This window comes from Cryptomeria japonica, chromosome 3 (assembly GCF_030272615.1).
Source record: "Cryptomeria japonica chromosome 3, Sugi_1.0, whole genome shotgun sequence".
Classification (NCBI taxonomy): domain Eukaryota; kingdom Viridiplantae; phylum Streptophyta; class Pinopsida; order Cupressales; family Cupressaceae; genus Cryptomeria; species Cryptomeria japonica.
The window spans coordinates 554,899,490-554,912,030 of record NC_081407.1 but is presented as its reverse complement, the minus strand read 5'-3'; positions in this window follow the sequence as shown (position 1 = coordinate 554,912,030).

Below are 12,541 nucleotides of genomic sequence, written 5' to 3'. Positions count from 1 at the left end.
GACCACTAAGAGGGGGGATGAATCAGTGGTAATAAAAAAAAACCTTAACTTCTAAATGATCTAGGCTTTAATAACAGTAATCATAAAACTACAAGCAAAGATATTTAATACATTTAAACACACGAAAAAAATACAAGCCTATAACAAAAGATGTATGAGGAAAACCTAACATGGAAAACACCTTGGTGAGAATAGCTATCGGAGTCTACTATTCCAATCCGACCTCACAATAAATCACTGATTATAATAATTTTATGGGCACCAACCCCTAGCTTTATGAGCACCTACTCAAAGGAGCACAAACCCCTGCTCTGAGCACCCACTCATAGATTTACAATAATTCAATAAACAATTTAATACAATGAAAAACCTTGTTACAAATGAGTTTTGTAACACCTTACTGATGTCCGGAGATGATCTCTCACTAATGCTTCATCTCTATCTTCCTATCTCTGCAAATCAATCTTCCTTTTCAGCCCCACTCTGTGTGACTAACCTGTTGTGTTATCTACCACAACTCATTGCTCTCTAGTCTCTAATCTCTTCTCTCCACCTCTATGCTCTTCTCTTTGTCTTCTTCTTGTCTTATTGATTTAACTACCACGACTCTCCACTTTCAGGTTTGTGATCTTTGCTTGTCTCTCCCTCTATTCACTATACTCTATTTTTGTAGAGCTTTATCACATCTTCACTAGCTTCTGCTTTCTCTACACTTCCTCTTTGGCCTCTATTCTATCTTCTACAATATTTTATTCTAAGCTCTACAACTACCTTCCCCAATACTTACAACAAAACAACTCATTTCACTCTCTTCGAATTCACCACACTTCTCTTTGTTTTGTAGCCACCTTGATATCTCTGCCAACTAAGCACATCAACCTCTGTCACATCTCATTTACTACTTTGCTCAATCAACTCTCCATCAAAGAATGTTTTCCCTCCAAATCTGCATTTTAAAAATAATTTATTTAGTCTCTCTGAGATCTGGTCTGTGGTGGATTGGATTCACTTTCTTGGATTGACCATCTGCATTAAATGACTCTTTTTTGATTTCCTGAATGTTCTCTATACTAGGTGGCTATATTTAGAAAACTCAATTTGTCTAATAAATTTGATTCAGCCACTGTCAATCACCTTGAGCCCTTCAACCATATGCAACTGATTTGCCATTAATTAAATTTCCATCTTCCGTTGACCTGCCCTGAACAGATGGACAACTACCTCCATCATTGTCGACTTTTGTGTATTTGTTTTCCTATTCGATCACTAGGAAGATACATGTCTTCAAATTTGACATCCAAATCACCTAGACAAACTTGGTCAACTGCCACGTGGATCTTTGAGTCTATCGACTTGCAAACGTGGTTGCAACCTAGGTCAAAAGCTTCACATTATTCGGCTTAATAATGATTCATCTTTTCAACAAGTGGCCTCTTATTCACTCCATACATGCCATGTCGTTGGGTCAAACTCGATCAATGCCCATGTGGACTATCAGGCTGCTCAAATCCATTAAAATCCATGATGTGACAAACCTTCATGTAATACGCATCACATGCATGCTTGTGGGATGGTGAGAGCCACTCTTCCCTTTGTTCTTCTTACCCCGCAATACTTCTAGCTTTCAGTCTTCGATGTCGCGGGATAGCGGGCTCCATCTCTCCCTTCGCCTTGTGTTACCCCGCAGGGTCATCATCTTCTAAGCGACTTGACCGTGGGTAGAGGGATGCTCTGCTCTGCATTGTTTACATTCTTTTCCTTACCCCGCATGGCTGCATCTTTCCTATCTTTGTTGTCGCGGGATAGCAAGGGGACTCTATCTGCTTTGCTTTTGTGTTACCCCATAGAGTCCCTATTCTTCAACCATTCTAGCTATGGAATAACAAGGAACCAAAATGTTTCATGGAAATGTTAACCCTGCAACGTAATATCTCTTCGGTCTTTCATGACGCGGGATAGCAGTGACAACCTCAAACTTCATAACTGTGTTACCCTGCAAGACTGTTTCTCACCATTGCGGGGTCCCACATGAACACGTCATTGCATAATTTGACCAGAGAGAATTCACCACGTGTATTCCCCAGACACTCAGATGAAGTGGGTCCCGCATGAAAACATCATCACCAGGTCGCCACATGGAACTGCTCCTATTACAAAGTTGGATTATCAAAGAAATCAAGAAGACAAAAACTACAAAAGGATTGGCAACAACACTTCCATCCGGGATGTGATAGCTCGATAATACACATAGTGGGGTCCACTATCACATGAACTTGAGAACTTAGTGAAATACTTCCACTTTTTGAGTTTGAAGTGATACTCTGATAAGAGTCTCTTTTACAACGGGATAGTGGGAGACTTCACTTTGCATTGTTTTCCCTACCCTGCATGTTACTTTTCTTCCATTCTACATGTTGCGGGTTGGTAGAGTGCACCATATTCTTTGTTTATTTTTCCCCGCACAATCACTTCTTTTGAGATCTCCATGGTGCAGGATAGTGATGCTTTTGGGGGTATTTCACCTAGTCATAGCATCAGTCACACCGAACAGAGGTATTTCAGTATAGCTCAAAGGTTCGACATAGCCCAAAAGCGATAGACCTAGTCACACCGAAACACAGGGATGTCACTGAGACTGAAACACAGTCATGCCGACAAACTACCAAATAATGGATTTTCACAATTTTTCAATCTGCAACCAAGATATATCAAACCCAATGGATCCAAGGTGTTATGGGGCCAATGTCTACTACCAACCTGATGTGTTATACCATATCAGCCAATCTAATCTTCCTCTAAAGCATCCTACATTTATATCCATTTCAGCTTCTCTATTGTTGACATCAATCAACTCTACATGCATGTTGCATCTTCATCTAGAGGGTGTCCTACATGTCTCTTTGCAACTTCATCAACTTAACCCCGCACACACACATGTTGACATCAATGACAACTTCAATGCCAACCCAAATCTCCAATCTTCTTCATTATATCAGCTTCCTTAAGCATACTCAAGATATTATCAACACTGTATGGGTCATCTTCCTCTTTACTACCTTCAACCAAAGCCAATTTTCCCTTCACCACTATAGATGGTTCTGGATTTTCCAAGGAAATTGTCTCTTTTTCTTCTTCACTGATTCTAGAGAGGATATATCAATTCTTCTTTTCAGACTTCTATTGTCGGAGGAGGGACTCTCCTCAGGAGCACTGACAATGCTAGGAACCAGACTAGAGAATAACTTATTCTAAAGGTTTATATAGTGATTCATACATGCCTTATCCTTATCAACCAAACAAGCTAGACATATGTAAATTTGTTTCCTAACAAAGACATTTGATTTTCATATTATATTCTCCTTCAAGGGTAAAGATCCTGTGAAATAAAGCATTAATCACACAATCAAAGAACCAAACCGAAATGAATATCCCTATTCTTAGTCATCTTAATATTATCTGCTAATTTTGTCCACAACAATTTACACAAATCAAAGTTTTTGTCATTTTTCACCATTTGATGAGCAATATACACTGTAATTTTCGAAGTAGATCCTTCTCTGTTTCTGAAATAGATTTTGTAAGAAATTCCATATGAAATATACCTCACAATAGGGTCACTGATAGTATCAATTATTAGTGCCCTTTGATCACCCATGACGTTACTTAGGGTTTCAACTTCTTTGTTCTTAATTGATTTCTTCACCGAAATGGGTCCATTATTACATAGACCAGAAACTACAAGTATTGTTTCCTTCAAAATCTGATAAGTCTTGTCTAAAATCATATGATCATCCTCGATACAGTTCAAAATAAATTTAATCATGTCCTCATCTGCAAACCACAAAAATTCACTCCAAACATCCAAACCCTTATGCCCTAAATATATGTTTTCTTGCAATCCTTCACTCAACAAAGAATTTCCCATATTTATGATTTTTTCATGATATATATTTGTAAAGCGGAAAAATCGAACCCTAGTTGTTCTCCCCTCCCCAACTCCAAGGAGAGAGAAGGGAGAGTCACTAGGGTTGATGGTTTTCACTTAGGGGAGACTTTACATTCAAAAGAGGGGTTGAAACCCACAAGATCCAATCCCACGCAATGCAAGATTGGATTCTAAATGAGTTTCAAGGGTTAAGACATCAAGGATACCCTCTTTTGTAAAGAATGTAGATAGAAAGATTGAACTAGGAATGCATGTAGAAGCAAGAAAGATCAACTTATAAACAGAGATAGGGATATGGGATGAAGCTGCGGACCTGGAATTAGCAGTAAAATGTCGAGACGGTGCTGTTCTGCAAATTTGAGCGAAAGTTGACAGGACGATGGTGCCCGACGTGCACACGATCCTCCGAAAAATCCGCGAAATGAAGGTGGATCTGTTCATCTCTGCACAAGGATCCCAGATCTTCAATTACAGCCACATACCTGCAACCTACACACAGAAAAGAGAGGACGATTGGGGGGTTAGGGATGAGGGGTTTGCCTTTGGGTCAAACCCCAGTTTTGGAATTAACCAAGAAATGAGAATGCTATAAATGTAAATGTTTTTAATGTAAACAAGTACTGATACCTTGTTGTAAGAATGTTTGTATTCTTACATGCGAAGGTGTAATGTATGTAGTATGTTGTATGTTGTATGTGATCTCCTCTTCAATGGTTGAATCCTTGTCTTGAATGCAACACTTAGCCTTGAATGGACACTTAGAATGATCAATTGCTTGAAGGAATGCTTGAATGCTTGAATGCTTGAATGCTTAAATGTTTGAATATTGCTTTCGCCTCTTTTTTCCATCTACCAAAATGGGAGAGGAAATGTAGTTTATATACTTGTCAATTAGGGCTGATAGACTGATTTTCCCGACCTTAGGCCGACCAGGAAATGTTATTTTCCAATTTGCAAACATAAAGACCCGAGACCCAAAAGAGACCGGGCCCAAAAATAGGGCCAGGGACCAGGGTGCTGGGCGCCATGGTCCTGGGGGACCAGGGCACTGGGCGCCCTAGTCCTGAAGGACCAGGGCGCTGGGCGCCATGGTCCCACCTCCAGGGATAGCAGGGTGCAAGGAGGATCAGGCCAGGGTGCTGAAAAATGCAGTTTTTGATGTCATGAACAAGTTTCGGGGTCTCCATTCAGGTTCTGTGTTGCATCGCCATCGTGAAGACCCAAATGCAGTCGAAATTGCAAGTGTCGCAATTTTAGGATGCTACAATATTCTTCTAATTGTACTATTTTAATTTTTTGAACACTCTTACTGCTAGATTAACCTACAACCGACTTCTTAGAATCCATAGAGAAAATATGTGAAAAGTACCTTTTATGCAAACTTTTCTCTTAATCTCTTACTACTCTCCAACTGGTCTTCTCTTCAAATTCTTCAATGCACGATGCACAAATGATTGAAAAAATTAGACATTTTAACTTATTTGATGTACCTAGGGTTTCACTACCAAAAGTTGTCTTATCATAGTGACATCAACCATAATTTATACTTCAGCATACACAATCCACTGGATCAATTACCAACAACAACATCAACAACATAAACCTCCACGTGCATCTCTTTCACTCGAGAGGGTACTGTAGTGTCCTAAAATTGCGACACTTGCAATTTCAACTGCATTTGGGTCTTCATGATGGCGGCGCAATGTTGAACCTGAATGGAGACCCCGAAACCTGCTTGCGACATCAAAAACTGCATATTTCTGCACCTTGGCCTGATCCTTCCTTGCACCCTGCTGTCCCGGGAGGTGGGACCATGGCGCCCAGCGCCCTGGTCCCTGGCCCTATTTTGGGCCCGGTCTCTTGTTGGGCATCTGGTCTTTAAGTTTGCAATTCAGAAAACAATACTTCTAGGTCGGCCTAAGGTCAAAAAAATCAGTCTCTCAACCCTAATTGACAAGTATATAAACTACTTTTCCTCTCCTAGAAAGGGAGGAAGAAAATAAGCAAGAGCAAGGTGCGAAAGCGATATTCAAACATACAAACATTCAAGCATTCAAGCATTCCTTCAAGCAATTGAGTATTCTAAGTCTCCATTCAAGGCTAAGTGTTGCATTCAAAGACAAGGATTCAACCATTGAAGAGGAGATCACTTACAACGTATAACATACAACATTCATTACACCTTCGCATGTAAGAATACAAACTTTCTTACAACAAGGTATCAGTACTTGTTTACATTACAAACATTTACATTTACAACATTCTCATTTCTTGGTTAATTCTAAAACTGGGGTTTGACCTAAAGGCAAACCCCTAATCCCTAACCCCCCAATCGTCCTCTCTTTTCTGTGTGTAGGTTGCAGGTACGCGGCTGTAATTGAAGATCTGGAATCCTTGTGCAGAGACAAACAGATCCCCCTTCGTTTCGTGGATTTTTCGGAGGACCGTGTGCACTCCGGGTGCCATCGTCCCATCAACTTTCGCTCAAATTTGCAGAACAACATCATCTCGACATTTTACTGCTAATTTCAGGTCCGTAGCTTCATCCCGTGTCCCTATCTCCATTTATAAGTGAATCTTTCTTACTTTACATGCATTCCTAGTTCAATCATTCTATCTACATTCTTTACAAAAGAGGGTATCCTTGATGTCTTAACCCTTGAAACTCATTTAGAATCCAGTCTTGCATTGTGTGAGATTGGATCTTGTGGATTTCAACCCCTCTTTTGAATGTAAAGTCTCTCCTAAGTGAAAACCGTCAACCCTAGTGACCCTCCTTTCTCTCTCCTTGGAGTGGAGTGGGGGGAACAACTAGGGTTCGATTTTTCCGCTTTACATTTTGGTGAACCCGACATGAACATCCTAATTTTGATTATTCATGGTTAGATCTAAAAAATTGGCTTCCTTAATTACATTTCCATATTTGATCTTTTGCAAATTTTAGAGGTTAATTGCATAAAAACCCTAAAATTTTCTTTTTAGTAATTGAGCTTGTGAAATGTTTAATTGTTAATGCTTGTTTCAGATCTACCCTTCTATTGCAAATTGTCAATTCATATTTTTGCTTTAATTCTGAAAATTAAGTGGTTAAGTGTCAAAACCCTAATTTTTAAAACCCTCTTGATTCAACCTTTGACTGATAATTTCACTAATCAAAACACCTCCAAATCGACTGTAATTTTGGATTTCGCAACAAAATCATAATATCTCTCATCCTTGAAAATTTTGAAAAAAGTTGCGAGGACCATGTGCACCCCGAGCACCATCGTCCCCGACGTTTTTTCTGAAATTTCGGGAGCTAGATCTTACTGTATTTTTCTGCTAAAATCCAGAATCTTGGCTGATTTCATTAATTTTAACACTTTCAAAATTAAAGTCAAAGTTGGTCTAGTGATTGCTAGGATAAAGGCTTATAATCATTCAAAAATTGTTGAAATTGAAATTTTTGTTAAAATTGTGTTTCTTACTGTCCTAAATCTGAAAAGTGTGTTGGCATTCATTCGAAATTTCAATGCTTTGTTCAAATTTTTGCAGTTTGTGACTTTTGAAATTAAGTGTTTAATTGCGTCAACCTTGATTTCCACTTTCAGAATTGAATTTTGCATGAAATTGAGTCAACTTTTAAATTTCAAAGCTTGCACTGCTTTTAGTATTCCCTCTAAAATCATAAAATTTAAAATTTCAGTTTCCCTCTCTTTTTCAAAATTCAAAATTTGCATTTTTTCAACAATCTTGGTAGGGTTCAACTTTGAGATTACAACTTTATTTTGGCCTACCTACAGATCGTAAAATCACTCAATTTTTTCAGATTAGCTTTAAAATCATCATAACTTTCATCCCCGAAAATTTTGAAAAAAGTTGCGAGGACCGTGTGCACTCCGTTCGCCACGGTCCCTGACATTTTTTCTGAAATTTTGGGAGATTGTCCTGATTGCATTTAACAGCTTAAATCTAGGAGATTGGCTGATTTTATTGAAATTTGCTACCTCTAAAATTCAAAATCTTCTCTCTCTCTTTAGTGCATGAGTTTTACAACAATAAGCCCTACTTACATTATTCCCATTAGATGAAGCCTTAGAATTAAGTCCTTCCAAGGTTTAATTACCGAGGAGATGGAACCTAATTTGAATGGCCTTTTTAACGAGGACATGGGTAATTCCTCTAATCCTCTTAATGATGAAGAAGCTCTCCATGAGGCTCCTGTAGAACAACTTTCGAAATTGGATAACCAATTTGATGATTTTCAGCGATGGATGTCTCAAGAATATCCCGATAGTCAAGCTCTTTCATTAATTGAGGGTCTAAAACGTATGGTTCAAAGTGATAAAAATGGAATTGATATTTTGCGTGGTATTGCACACATTGTGGATTCGAATGTGATGCCGATGAAAAGTTGTGCCGAAACTTTACGTTATACACAACCTCCTACTCAAGTCAATCATTCTATTCCTTTGATGACTTCTATTGCTAGTATACCTACTTTTACATCAAACATAATGACTACTTCAATACAAGACATTCCACCTATGATCACCAGTCATGGGGGCAATCCTTCCTCTTCAATCAACCCTCTTCCTTCATTCAATCCAACTTCTTCATTCATTCCTTCAATGAGTGTTCCTATTATATCTCCACAAATGAACCTGGCGCAGGGGGGCAATTCGTTTAATCATTCTATTCCTCCTTGTAGTGTTCCTCCTTTCCAATCATCTCCTATGACTAACTATCATAGTGTCCCACCACCTTACTCTCAATCAATACCTTCTTTCAACAACATAATACCTCCATCACAATCTAACACGTCTAATATGAACTCTTCGACTGAAGCGACCATTAACAAACTTGCACAAACTGTCTCTTCTTTACAGCAACAAATTGCCTCTATGAATCAATCTAAGTTTAGTGTGCCCACATTTGATGTTGCGAGCCCACTTTCTCTTGACATTGTTAGAGCTATCCCCCCTAAACATGTTGAAATCCCGCAATTGGAGCTTTATAATGGTAAGGGTGATCCTCTAACACATGTTAAGACCTTTCAAACAATATGTACCGATTTTGCTTATGACCAAAGGTTGCTTGCAAAACTGTTTACTAGAACATTAAGAGATAAAGCCCTACAATGGTATTGCTCGTTGCCTTCTTATTCTATTACTTCTTTCGAACAACTTGCAAATGCTTTTATTCAACAATTTCGAAACAATATAAGTCCTAAAGTTACTTTGATTGATTTAATGCATTGTAAACAAGGTGTTAAAGAAAAAGTGACTGATTTCATTGGTAGATATAAGCATTTGTATGCTCAAATTTCTTTTCCAGTACCTGACAATGATATTCAAAGAATCTTTATTTCTAATTTACAAAAAGATATTAGAGAAAAACTTATGTTTTCTGAGTTTACTTCTTTCCAACAGTTGTGCGCAACTCTTCACAATTATCAACTGACTGTGAGTCAAATGGAACAAGCAAATCCCATGGCTCCGAGTGATAAGGGTGATAGTAGTCAACAACCATTTGGGAAGTTTAAACCGAACAGAGAGGTCATTAAGTTCAATGAAAACATCATCAACAACAATGTGAATGCAGCATCAGGTGTGCCTCCTATTTCTACATTTTTCAAGAAAGAAAGAAAGTTTACTCCTTTGAATGAATCATTGCATAGTATTATGAATAAGTTATTGGAACAAAATGTGCTTACTCTCCCTCCTATAAGGCAAATAGATCCTGCAAAGATTAATTCACCCTATTTTGATAACAAATCTTTTTGTCAATTTCATCGTCAACCTGGGCATGATACTGAAAAATGTTTTGCTTTAAAGGGTAAAATTCAAGATTTGATTGATAATAATACTATTTTTGTTTCTAGTGTGAATGATAAAGGCAACACATCTGTAGCTCCTCCTAACCAAAATCTTAAGATTTTTACTGATCCATTACCTTCTCATACCTCTAATGTGATTGATACTAATGATTCCTCTGTCTCACCTGATGATCTTGTGTCTATGACTCCGAATGTGATTAACTTTGTAGAGCAACAGAAAATCCCTAAAGAACCTTCCATCACATTTGATTCCAGTGAAACTATCAGGGCACCTCACGGTCCTTTATATATAGTTGCAAAAGTCAAGAATACACCTTGTCGTGGAGTGCTTATTGATCCTTCTTGTATGGTTAATATCATTACTGAAGAATTTCTTTTTACTTTGCAATTGAATCAAGTGATCTATGACGAAACAAATGTGGTTGTGAAACTATTTGATGCATTTTCTTCTCCTACAATTGGTTCTATTACATTACCTATTGAGGTCCATAACAAATACCTTGATGTGGACTTTGCTATTATTCCATCATCCAAACAAATTCATGTGAAGCTAGGCTATCCTTGGCTATCTTCCATGAAAGCTATTGCTTCTCCTATTCACAAGTGTTTGAAATTTCCCCATAATGGTGAAATTGTTACTATCAATCATAGCCTCTTTAAACCAGCTGAAAGAACTTCTAGCATTCCTATTGACTATTTTTGGCCTAAACAATTCCAATCCCTTCCACCGCGGAGTGATCATCTTTTCAAATCTTATCAAAAGTGGAAAAAAGATATGATCCTATCTCTAAGTGAACCTAGAACACCCAAACTTGATATTCCTATCATTCTTGAGAAGGAAGTTCTTCCTTTGAAAGATAAAACTAACGTCTTTCCTCAAGAAGATTCCCAACCCATCCCTATGAATGTGACTACATCTATGACTAATAAACTTCCTAAAAGTAGACCTATACCTCCTCGTCATGATGGACTTGTCTCCTTCCTAAACCAAATATTCCTCCTTTATATGGAGCAGTTCCTCCTCCTCCCTCTTATAGAGAGAAGAGACCTTCCTCTTCTCCTATTGTTCAACCTAAGAGACCACAACCTAAACACCCAAGTGATAAGGATGAGAACATTCCTCCTCCTCAATCTTCTCAACTTCCTACTAAGACTAGACAAAATCGTTCTGCACGTGAACGCTGACGAAAGCGTCATCTTAGAGCTCAGGTAGCTGCTTCTCAAACTTTGCAATCCCCCAAAACACCTTCAGTTAGTATTATTCCATTTTCTCCTCAGCCAAAAATTGAGCCAAAATCTCCTAAACATAAGATGCATGATGGTCTTGATCTTGTGCGAGTTAAAGATCCTATTTTTATAAATCTTGATGATGATATAGATGAAAATGTTATTCATGATGAAAATGTTACTCCTCTTTCTTCTGATAGTGAATATGAATATGTTGATGTTGATAACCATTTATCTAACGCATTTTCTAAAGCACTTATCCTAGCTCCTAGACAAGAACAACGTGGCTTGGAACATGAACATAGCCCTTGTTTGGATCTTGTGATAGCTCCATCTGCTGTGTTGGATGTTCCTCCTCTAGCGTGTTTCCTACCTTCCCGAAATATTGATCAGCAAGATCGAGGGGTGGATGACGTGCTAGACTAGTTTCATTAGCATAGCAGACTCTCCCCTCCTCTCTTGATCTCTTTTGTTACTTCTTCTATGTGTTATTCTCATTCTTCTATTTGTTGTCCTTAGTGTTGTCTACTTGAGGATGATGCAAAGCATTGAGATCTCTTTTGGTCTCTCTCATGTTGACTCAAAAGACACATGTGTTCCCTTCTTCTAGGTGACCTTCCTTGATTGGGGAATGAAGAACAATTATGCATACATACATATGATATAGCATACTGACCTCGAGGAAAGTGAAGTCACCTTGTGCTTTGTGTTTTGCGTCTATTATCCTTGGGTTTATCTCACACTTGGGGGCTAAATCCTTGTGATAACGTGCTCCTTTCCCTTCTCATTTCTTATATGTATCACTACCTTAAAGCAATCACCCCCGATGAGGCGTGTGCGATCGCTTTAACGTAGGGGGGCACACACCCCATTCATATCTCTTCAAGATACTTGAAAATTTCTTGGCGAATTTAGCTTTGCCTTGAAAATTTTTGGTATTTTTCTTGCATGACTCATAGTGAGGGAACCTTACTACTAACAGTCATGGTTCTCCCTCGTGATCTTCCCTTTTACTTTGTCAATCAAAGTCATAAGATCCTTAGTCCACTGGGGGCTTGGTGTATCTTGCCTCCTTGACGTGGTGAAAGTCTTTCAACATTGTTTCCTTATTCTTTACCGGAAGTATGGGCGTACGCTTATACTCCCGCTAAAGTGGGGGCTAAATGTAGCATCCTAAAATTGCGACACTTGCAATTTCGACTGCATTTGGGTCTTCATGATGGCGGCGCAACGTTGAACCTGAATGGAGACCCCGAAACCTACTAGTGACATCAAAAACTGCATATTTCTGCACCTTGGCCCGATCCTTCCTTGCACCCTGCTGTCCCGGGAGGTGGGACCATGGCGCCCAGCGCCCTGGTCCCTGGCCCTATTTTGGGCCCGGTCTCTTGTTGGGCATCGGGTTTTTAAGTTTGCAATTCGGAAAACAATACTTCTAGGTCGGCCTAAGGTTGGAAAAATCAGTCTCTCAACCCTAATTGACAAGTATATAAACTACTTTTCCTCTCCTAGAAAGGGAGGAAGAAAATAAGCAAGAGCAAGGCGCGAAA